Genomic DNA, 10,112 nt, shown 5'->3' with positions numbered 1-10,112 from the left:
CTAGTTGGTTAGTATAACAAGGTTTAGGTTTGTTCTCGATCCTCCGAGAGGGACCTACACTAGTGTGTGAGGGAAAAAATGTCTTATACGGGTCTTATGATTTTGTCAGCGGTCAATGTCAGTCGCATTATTGTCAATGCACCACATCATACGGTTGGTTTGTATGACTTTGTTAGTGGTCAACGTCAGTCACTTTTGTACATCAAACAAGTTATATGATAGGGAGCAAATTGTCACCCGGACCGTATGATTTTGTCAATGATCACATCAGTCATTTAGTCAATTGGTGTCGTATACGGCATGTATGACCATTTTTCTATGTGATACGACCCATATGACCGTTTTCGCCATCTCATACAACATGTTGTATAAAGTTATAATTTATAGTATATACAGGGGCGGACCTACCTCTTTGGTAGGGGTAACCCCCGCTACCCCTTAACTTTTCTGCCGAAGTGCAAAAATTACATGTTTTTTGACATTTTTTGTATTCCGCTATCCCTAAAATAATATTATGCTACCCCTTCACAATTTTTTTGTTGGTGGTGAACTCTTACCTAGTGTTTTTGTGAAGAGACGTATACTTGCAACTTTTGTTTTGAAGTTAAGTGTTGTATGAAGGAGAAGAAGACCTATTAATAATCATATATTTATTCCCAATGAATATTGAAAGAGGAAAAGTAAAATAAATAAAAAAAGTAATAAAGTATGTTAATAAAAATGAAGATATAGAGACAGAGAGTTATTGTGTCAACCTTAATCACTCAACTTAGTTTAAGGTTTTTTGTTTCATATTACTTTTATTTTTGGATTTGTGTTGTCTATTTATACTATTGTTTATTTATTTTATTTTTTTGAAAGTTGGGAAAAAATTGGTATTTCTTGTGACTCAAGTTCGAGTCATTTTTCATAGTCTTCATTCTTGAGTCATTTTTCGTAGTTTCCTTTTTGTTTTCTTTTTCTTCACTGTTATTATTATTGTTGTTATTATTATTATTATTATTATTATTATTATTATTATTATAAATACTTTGAATTGTTCATCGTCTATCTAATCAGCTTAGTGTTTTGATGTGATACGCTTTATTTTTATCAGATTTATACCCTTTTACGTTTATCATGATATTACGATATTTTATGTTTCTTTTTTGGTTGCCATAGCGAGTGCGCGTATCGTAACACACCTAACCGGATTGATATCAATTGAATTCCGCCGCGTAGCGCGGGGTATCTCGCTAGTTATTATAAAACAAAACTAACGAGAAGTTAGACTATAAAGAAAAGATTATAAAACATTGTAAACAAGCCAACCCAACCAATCTAATGAATACATTTATACTGTTGTTTATTTGATAAGGATGTTTGTTTACTTTCAATCTATTTGTATTTTGTTGTAAAACGTTCATTTATTTTAAATGAAATAAGCATATTTTATTTGATAACCTTAAAGTTCACAAAAATAAAATTATTACATTTGCGTAGAGAGCAATTGTAAAGGCTATATTTAGAAAAATGAGGAGAAATAAGATTATTACGTTTGCATAGAGAAACTTTTGATAAAATTATTACGTTTGTGTAGAGAAACTTTTGATAAAGTAAAAAAAAAAGATGATGTAATGACTCGATTTCAATCATTCAAAAACCAAAGAGGAGAAATATATTAGGTGTGTCTTTAACTTAATTTATTATCGTATTTTCTTTTGTTTCATTTACATCATACAAAGTATGGTAAAAAAAAATTTGAACACTACCCCTATAATTTCAGTCTAGATCCGTATATAACCATTTTATAAGGATATATCCAAATATTGTCTTCATCATTGTCTTCCATCAAATATTATAAAAATACACATGGGAATTGTTTTTGTGCGACTACCAGCTCCTCTTGGCTGCCGGCGAGAACATGCACTATATTATTAAAAAAGAAAGAAACTTTCGTCATAACAATTGCAGAAATCATTGTTTAGTTTTTGGCTGTGTTGGTCATCTTTTGGCAAAATGTGAATAAGAAAAGCTTCATATTTTGAATACCCTTTTTGCCCTTCTTCCATGCATGTATACACCGAATGCTTTTAAAACGGATCATAGATATGGATTTCGACCCGTTTAGTTGATAACAATTTCTTTTATTGATTATGTTTTACCTTAAATGAGTCAAACCAGAAATTGAAGGCAAAAAGGTTAATGGGTCAACTAGTATTAGTAATATCGAAATATTCACACTACTAGTCTAAACCTTTAGCCTTTTGTATTCCTGATTAATGCATTATATTATTAACAATTTTTTTCTTTGAAAATAGACAAAATAGTTTTTCGAGTCAACTCAACCTGATCTGGTCTATTTTAACAATACCAAAATTTCTATTAAGATCCAACTCATATCCATTATGACCCAATCCCGATACCTAACCCAACCATGCGACCATCTTGCCATCTCAAATGATTATCTAGTTTCCCCTATCTGGTGGGTGGGTGAACCTTAGCACCGTGGATAAGAGCACATGCATAAATTAGTGTACTGTAAACGTAACCACCTAAAGAAGGTTGACGATAAGTTGTTAGATCCAGTATGACAAGTAAAGCTTGTTTGTAACGGGTCAACAGTGGCTCGGGTCCGTAGTGTTATTAAGGGGCTGTTTGGTAGCCTCTTAATAATCATTCAGATGTTACCTCTTAATGGTTTAAAACCTCTGAATGAATAAGAGGTAACCTCAATTCTGAATGGTTAAGAGGTAACCTCTGAATGACAAATCATCACATGTCACATTCTTCTACCTTCTCATTGGTAAAATTCTTAATGGTTCCATTAAGAGGTAATCTTTTAATGACCATTCAGAGGCTACCAAACAGCCCCAAAGGAGGCATTGTATAACTATGCAATTGTGTTCGTTTACACTAAACCAAGTCAACTAATGAATGCCATTTATGCCTTTTGAACTATAGTTAAAATTAAAACTTTGAATGAAACTAAAACAATGTTGAACGGTCAAGTTTGCCAATCATAAACAAACTTAATATTAGTTTGTAGTCATTCAAGCACAATCAAATGATTTCTTTAATCGGACTATGTCTATGGGTGACACGACAATAAAATAACGTTTTTAAGCATTGGCCATTTGACGTCTAATCTAACTTATAACAAAAGATTTCATGTTAATCAATTTTTTTATATTATTTCTTAACGTCGAGTTGACATGTGATGAAAGAACACATGTTTCGTCGAGTCCTTATTGACGAAACACATCTTTCGTCAAGTCCTTTTTGACGAAACACAACATCTTTCGTCAAGGGCCTTCTTCCTCACAGTTCGCCATGAACAATAACCACCCTAATCACTTGCAGTTCTATTTATTCGTAACTATACAGTTCCCTAACTCCTTTTGAATCAAACATAAACAATTCATTATGCATAATGTCATAAACCTAATCATATACAATAGCTAACACAATGAAAATTTCGTAAACAGGATCATTGAATCGCGCAGTGAATCATGAATGATTGCAAACCATCAAATCCTTATCTAATTAATCACCACATACGATTACGGTTTCTAATAAAACCCTACGTTCACAGTAGATCAAAACAAACAGCATAACAAGTAGATCGAGTCGGGTTATCTCAACTAACCGGATGTGAGATGGGACAAGCAAGAACTTCGAGAGGATGATGATTTTCGTCGAGTGCAAGGGAGAGGAAAAGAGTGCCTAGGGTTTCGCGACTTATGGTTCTCGAATAATATAACGTGAATGTGGCCGAGTAAAGTTGGGCTTCACTTCGGCCGAAAGCCCATCACGACGAAAGACTCACCCCGACGAAACACATGTTGTTGGTGCACTTGTGTCTGTACTTTGTCTGTATACGGTCAACATGTAAACGATGTCCTTGTCAGTCCTGTAAGTTGACCAAGTCAACCGTCCTCCTGGTTTGACTTGGCCAAACAGTTGTTGTTATGATTGTAATTGTCTCTCTCGAAGGATGAGAGATCGAAGGATGATATAGATCCTTCGATCTCCTCGAAAGATATGCTTCGATTGATGGACCTCGATAGATCATCCTTCGAGGTCCCTGTGAATCCTTCGATAGCCTTGTAATCGATAGATGATCCTTCGACCATCTATCGGATCCTTCGGACAGGACAATCTGTGCTGGGTATATATATACCCATGCAGTGTATGTTTATGACAGACTTGATAGACAGAAGTATACACACACTCACTTGAGGGCATTCTGTCCAGGAACACACACACTTAGAGAGTTTGCAAAACTGATTTGTAAACATTGTGCTTGTAACCGGAACCTTTCATTCGCATTAATACAAGTGGTGTTAATCGGTGAACCTTGTGTGTTGTGTTTGTGCTTGTTTCATCCCGGTTTGCTCACTAGCTTGGATTCCACACTTGCTAGTGGGTTAGTATAACAAGGTTAAGGTTGAACCTCATCCTCCGAGAGGGACCTACAAGTGGTATCAGAGCCGTGGCTCTTTACCTTGTTTGAAACCGGGTTTGTTCAAGTTCTTGGTGTGTTTGGACACTTGGTTTAGCACCCGTTTTTGGTGGTTTTCTTGCATCTTTAAACATAAAAACGTGTTCTAAACTAACCGGGAGTGTTCAAAGGCGGGTTGGGTAACTTAAAACTTGATTTTAAGATATTTGGTGATTTCCGGCCATAATTCCGGTGTGTTCCGGTGACCGGAGTTTCTGGATAAGGTTTTCCTTTTTGGGAATATTTTATTTCAAAATCAAAGTTGGTGGGAAAGGTGAGGTCTGACCATTCCTTTTGCCGAAAGTTGACTTCACCAACCCATCACCTTTTCACCAACCTGTCACATCAGTGTCAGTGTGTCAGAAGCATTCGAAGGATATCCTTTGACATCGAAAGACCATCTTTCGATCAAAGACAGGTCGATAGATAAGCATCTTTCAAACAGTCTTTCGAGGTCAGAGATTTATCCTTCGATCAAGTGAATCTATTCGAAGGATATTCATTCGAAAGATAAGGAGCTATTTTCGAAAGATAAGGATCTTTCAAATTGTGAATCTTTCAAAATTGTGAATCTTTCGAAACCATTGCTCGAAAGTCAACAATGATCTTTCGAACACTGTTGATCATTCGAACAAAGTGTTGATCCTTCGATTGTGGTCAGTTTAGTCTTGACAAGTTTCTGTTTTTCAGATCTTTCGATCAGGGATCCTTCGGCTGTGTGTGATCTTTCAGGATATTCATATAGACTTTATTTTTCTTATCAATCTCTTCAATCATGAATCCGAGTTGGTGGAATCCGGCTCCAGACAGTGGAAAATATACCAGTTCAGGTTCCACTCCTTCATGGTAGGGTACACCGGCTCCCGACAGTGGAAAGTACACGTCTACAAGTTTATCTCCTTCATGGGCCGAGTCTCCAGTGTCGACATCTTCTTAAGCAAATCAATGGGCGTTAGTATCGAATCAAACTCCAAGTATTCAAAGTATTCTTTTAAGCGAAAGTGAAACAGGAAGTTTGAATCGACCTCCGAAGCTGATGCATCTAAACGAGTATCCGGGTTGGGCTGATAGATTCCGAACGTATGTTCTTGGCCAAAATACAGAGCTGTGGATACGTTTCACCACAGACTTTGATCAAGCCATAGAAGTTGCTGCTTCGTCGACCGCTACTTTTGCAGATCTTCCAGAGGATCAGAAGAAAACATATGATCTGGAAAAGAAAACATACGCCATTCTCACTCAGGCGTTAAGCAAGGATATTTATCACCAGTTTGTCAGCTTCAAGACTACGAAAGAGTTGTGGGACGGTTTGAAAACCAGAGGAGTAGGGAATGAGGCAACACGTCAATTGCGTCATGATCTTCTCAAGAAGGAATTTGACGGTTTCGCATGCTTAGATAAGGAGTCTTTGGGAGACATGACAAGCCGGTTCTATCACTTGCTTACTGAGTTGAACAACTTTGGAGTAGCAACAACTCAAACAGAAGTGGTGAAGAAGTTTGCTGATGCATTGCCACCCCAATGGAATAGTTTCTTGGAGATTTTGAAGTATAATGGGGTTATGGCTACTACAAACATCAACGACTTCGTGCAGCTTTTGGAAAACAAGGATCAAGAAGAAACCTTGAAGGCAAAGAGAGTTCCAGTGCCACAGAATCCAGAAATGTATTATGGAACTACAAGTACTTCTTCTGCAAGAGCCATTGTTCCAAGCAACCCTGGTTCACATGCTCCACTGCAGACAGCCTTTGTCACAAGCACAGATATGTATGGCAATACAGTGCAAGTTCCTGTTAACCCTCCTCCCACCACAGACATGTATGGAAATCCAATTCAACCACCTCCTCCTGCTCAAGCTTGTTATGGAGGTACATCATCTGCTGGTCAGCAATCTAAGCCAGATACAGTGCGGCTCAACACTTCAAGCTTCTCAAAAGTCAGTGTAGAAGTAGCTAAAGAACACATGGAGCTGCTTAACACGTTAGTGAGTGCGTACTGCGGGTTAGTTGAAGGTCAGATTGGTAACATTAATCTGACACAAGAAGACTATCAGCAGATTGATAAAGAGGAGATGGAAATAATGGATATCAAGTGGGCCTTTGCCAGTGCTGTTAGAAGAGCAAAGGATTTCATGGAGAGAACAGGCCGAACCAGCTTGGAGAGCAAGAAGGACACCAAGTATGGGTTCGATAAACAGGCTGTGAAGTGCTTTAACTGTGGAGAACGTGGCCACTTCAAACGTGAATGTATAAGGCCATCTCAACATGGGAATCAAAACCCTTTCAGAGGTCAAGGGAACAGGGCAAATCAGACCCAAGCAAGGAACAATGAGCGCACATTGGTACCGGTTAGCAACCAAGCAGGACCATCAAATGCCAATCAGGCACTTGTGGTTCAAGTTGATGAAGGTTGTGATTGGTCAATTCAACTGAGTAGTGATGCTCCAGATGGTACAACATGTTTTGCTAAGGTTATAGAAGATCAAGTTCACACCAGTGGTGGAGAATCTTCCGCCAATGGTGGTGAATCTTCTGAAGATGAAGACTCCTCTGGGTATAGCAGAAGTTCCGATGAAGAACCCTCAAGATTAGGCGACGAGAATGTGGATGAGACATCAAATGCCTCAGTTGATGCAGATATTGATGAACTTTTGGAGGAAGCTGCAGCAAGAACTGATAGAAGATTTATTCTGGTGGATCAAGCTGCTTATTCCTTGTCTTCTCTCCATTCAGCCTTTATGGCTAATGTCGACGGTTCATCAAGTCAGGTATGTGTCGATGAATCCACTGCTGTTAATTGTGATAACTGTGATAGTTTACAGGTTAAATGTGCTGATTTAGAGGCAAACATGTCTGAGTTGCAAGACAAACATGATGCTTTACAAGCTAGTTTGTTTGACTTGCAAGACAAACATGGTTCCTTGAGTGCCAAGTGGTGTGAACTGCAAAGCAAACACGAGGCTTTGCAAGAAAAATATGATGTGACATTCATCCACAATCAGAAGTTGACTGTGGACCTTTCCAAATGCACAGAAGCCAACATGTTTTACGAAAACCATGAAAAGGAATTTAAGTCAGTAACTGAAACATTAAAGAAAGATAAAACTGAACTGACAAAAATGGTTTCACGAAAACAAACTGACATTAATTTGTATATATCTCGCCTTGAGATTATGCAAAAAGAAATGGCTTGTGTGAAAACTGAAAGTGATGCCATTCAACTTAAGCTAGACAGTTATTTGAGCTCTAGCTATATGTTGGATCACATCATTGATGTTCAGAAAGAGAAGAGGGATGTCACATGCATAGGCTATAAAAAATGTCCACCACCAGTTAGACAAAATTATGATGCCATGCCTGATGAGGAGGATAGAGTGTTCTTTGAACCATCTGTTCCTCTAGATGTGAAGGAGTTTGCCACAGGGCTTGGATACAAGAAAGAAGTATCACCAGATTCAGATACTTCAGCAGCTGCATGTGTGTCTTCTGCTGAACTGAATTAGGATCCTCCTGTCATTATTGAGGATGCTGATTCTTCTGATGATGAATCTGATGATGCTATCACAGCAAAGTCTGATGCGGTAGTCAAAGAAGAGGACATACCTCTCGAGAATTACATCCTATGTGATCCTCTTGCAAAACCCGCTAAGACTATTGCAATCGAGCCCATGTCTGAAAAAGAGTCGGAGAGTGTGAACTTGCTGTACACTCTGGTTGGTGATGATAAAATTTATTCGGACAAAGATTTTCCTATTAAGAATGTTAATCAATCCTTAATCAGTAAAGTCTTTGAGAATTCGACTAGTAAGTTTTTGGAAAAGACAGGACCACGTGTTACAGTTACACAATGTCCTCCTATTCCAAAAGCCAAAATCCGAAAACAATTTGGCAACAAGAAATTATCAACTGTGCCAAAACAGCAAAATCACACCAAGGCAAAAGGAAAAACACCGGCTCAAGTTCAAAAGAAGCCGAACCAAAAGAAGAAGAAAAATGTTAACTTTGTGAAATCGACGGGAACGGACAAAATTGAAAGTTTTGAGAACAAATCTAACTTAGATTTTGTCAAGAAAGCTATTGTACAGAAAAGAAATGAACCAAGCAGTTCAAAGCCTAGTACCTCGGGTTCACAAAGTTCATCATCATCGGCTAGACAATCACATGATACTTCGGGGTTTGTTGAACGAAGATCATGCTTTGAGTGTGGAACCATTGGGCATATAATTCGAAATTGCCCATATCTTCATAAGCAAAAAGAAAAAGTTGATGTTCCCCGGGACCAAAATGACCGTAAGCGATCTGTTTCTGTAAAACAAGATCCCCGCCTTGCAAAAGAAAGGGAAAAGAAATAGAAACGCCAACAGGTCAAGAAGATTGAAAAAGCGATTAAAACCGATGTGGTTCAAAAACAATCTGTTTCTGTAAAACCAGACAATTCAAAAACTTCAAATAATCAAGAAGTTAAAATTTTAAAGAAAAACACTGGTGACATAAAACAGACTTGGAAACCGAAAACGGTTACTGGATCAAGGGGACCATCACAAATCACCAATCATCAAAGACAAGAGGTTATTGTTATTGATGAAAATGGAAGACCCAAGACCACAATGGCTTGGGTCCCCATCTCCAACTAATCATTTGAGTTCATGTGCAGGGTGTTCTAGGAGGAACTATCAGTAGTCATTGGATTGTTGATAGTGGGGCATCCAGGCACATGACAGGCGACATGAAGCTTCTCTATGACGTCAAATCTATTAGAGGAGGTTATGTTGCTTTTGCTGGAGATAAAGGTGGATATATAACGAGTGAAGGAATGATATCCAACGGGATTGTCAGCTTTGACAAGATCAACTTTGTGCAACAACTTGATCACAATCTTCTTCGTGTTTCTCAAATTTGTGACAAGCAATTCTCAGTACACTTTGATGCTAATGGATGTTATGTGCTGAAACCCGGCTTCAAGATACCAAAAGAATGGATTCTCTTGTCGGCTCCAAGGATAAATGATTTGTACGTCCTTGATATGAGCCAGGCTATTACTACGTCTGCACAAGCAACATGTTTCGTTTCCAAAGCCACAGAAAAAGATACTATCTCTTGGCACAGACGAATGGGTCACATTCACCTACGTAAAATGAATCATTTGGTTTCAAATGAATTAGTGAATGGTGTTCCTCTAAAAAAATTCCATCTTCAAGACGTCTGTGTTTCGTGCCAAAAGGGTAAACAAGCGAAGAAGAAGCACCCTACAAAGAAGATCAACACGGTAGCAGTTCCCCTTGAACGTTTACACATGGATTTGTTCGGTCCTGTCAAGCACAAAAGTATTCGGGGTGATCAATACTGTCTCGTGATTACTGATGATTATTCAAGATTTTCTTGGGTGGCGTTCATGGCACACAAGAGTGAAACCTTTGGAATTATCAAAAACTTGATCGTTCAGATTGAGAATTTGTATAAATTAAAGGTTAGGCGGATACGTAGCGACAATGGTACTGAATTAAAAAATCATGCCATGGCGGAGTTTTGCACTGAAAAGGGTATTCTTCATGAGTTTAGTGCAGCTTATACTCCTCAGCAAAATGGCGTCGCTGAACGTAAGAACCGCACATTGATCGAGACTGCTAGGA

This window comes from Helianthus annuus, chromosome 13 (genome assembly GCF_002127325.2).
Source record: "Helianthus annuus cultivar XRQ/B chromosome 13, HanXRQr2.0-SUNRISE, whole genome shotgun sequence".
In the NCBI taxonomy this organism is placed as follows: domain Eukaryota; kingdom Viridiplantae; phylum Streptophyta; class Magnoliopsida; order Asterales; family Asteraceae; genus Helianthus; species Helianthus annuus.
Note: the sequence above shows the minus strand (reverse complement) of the source record.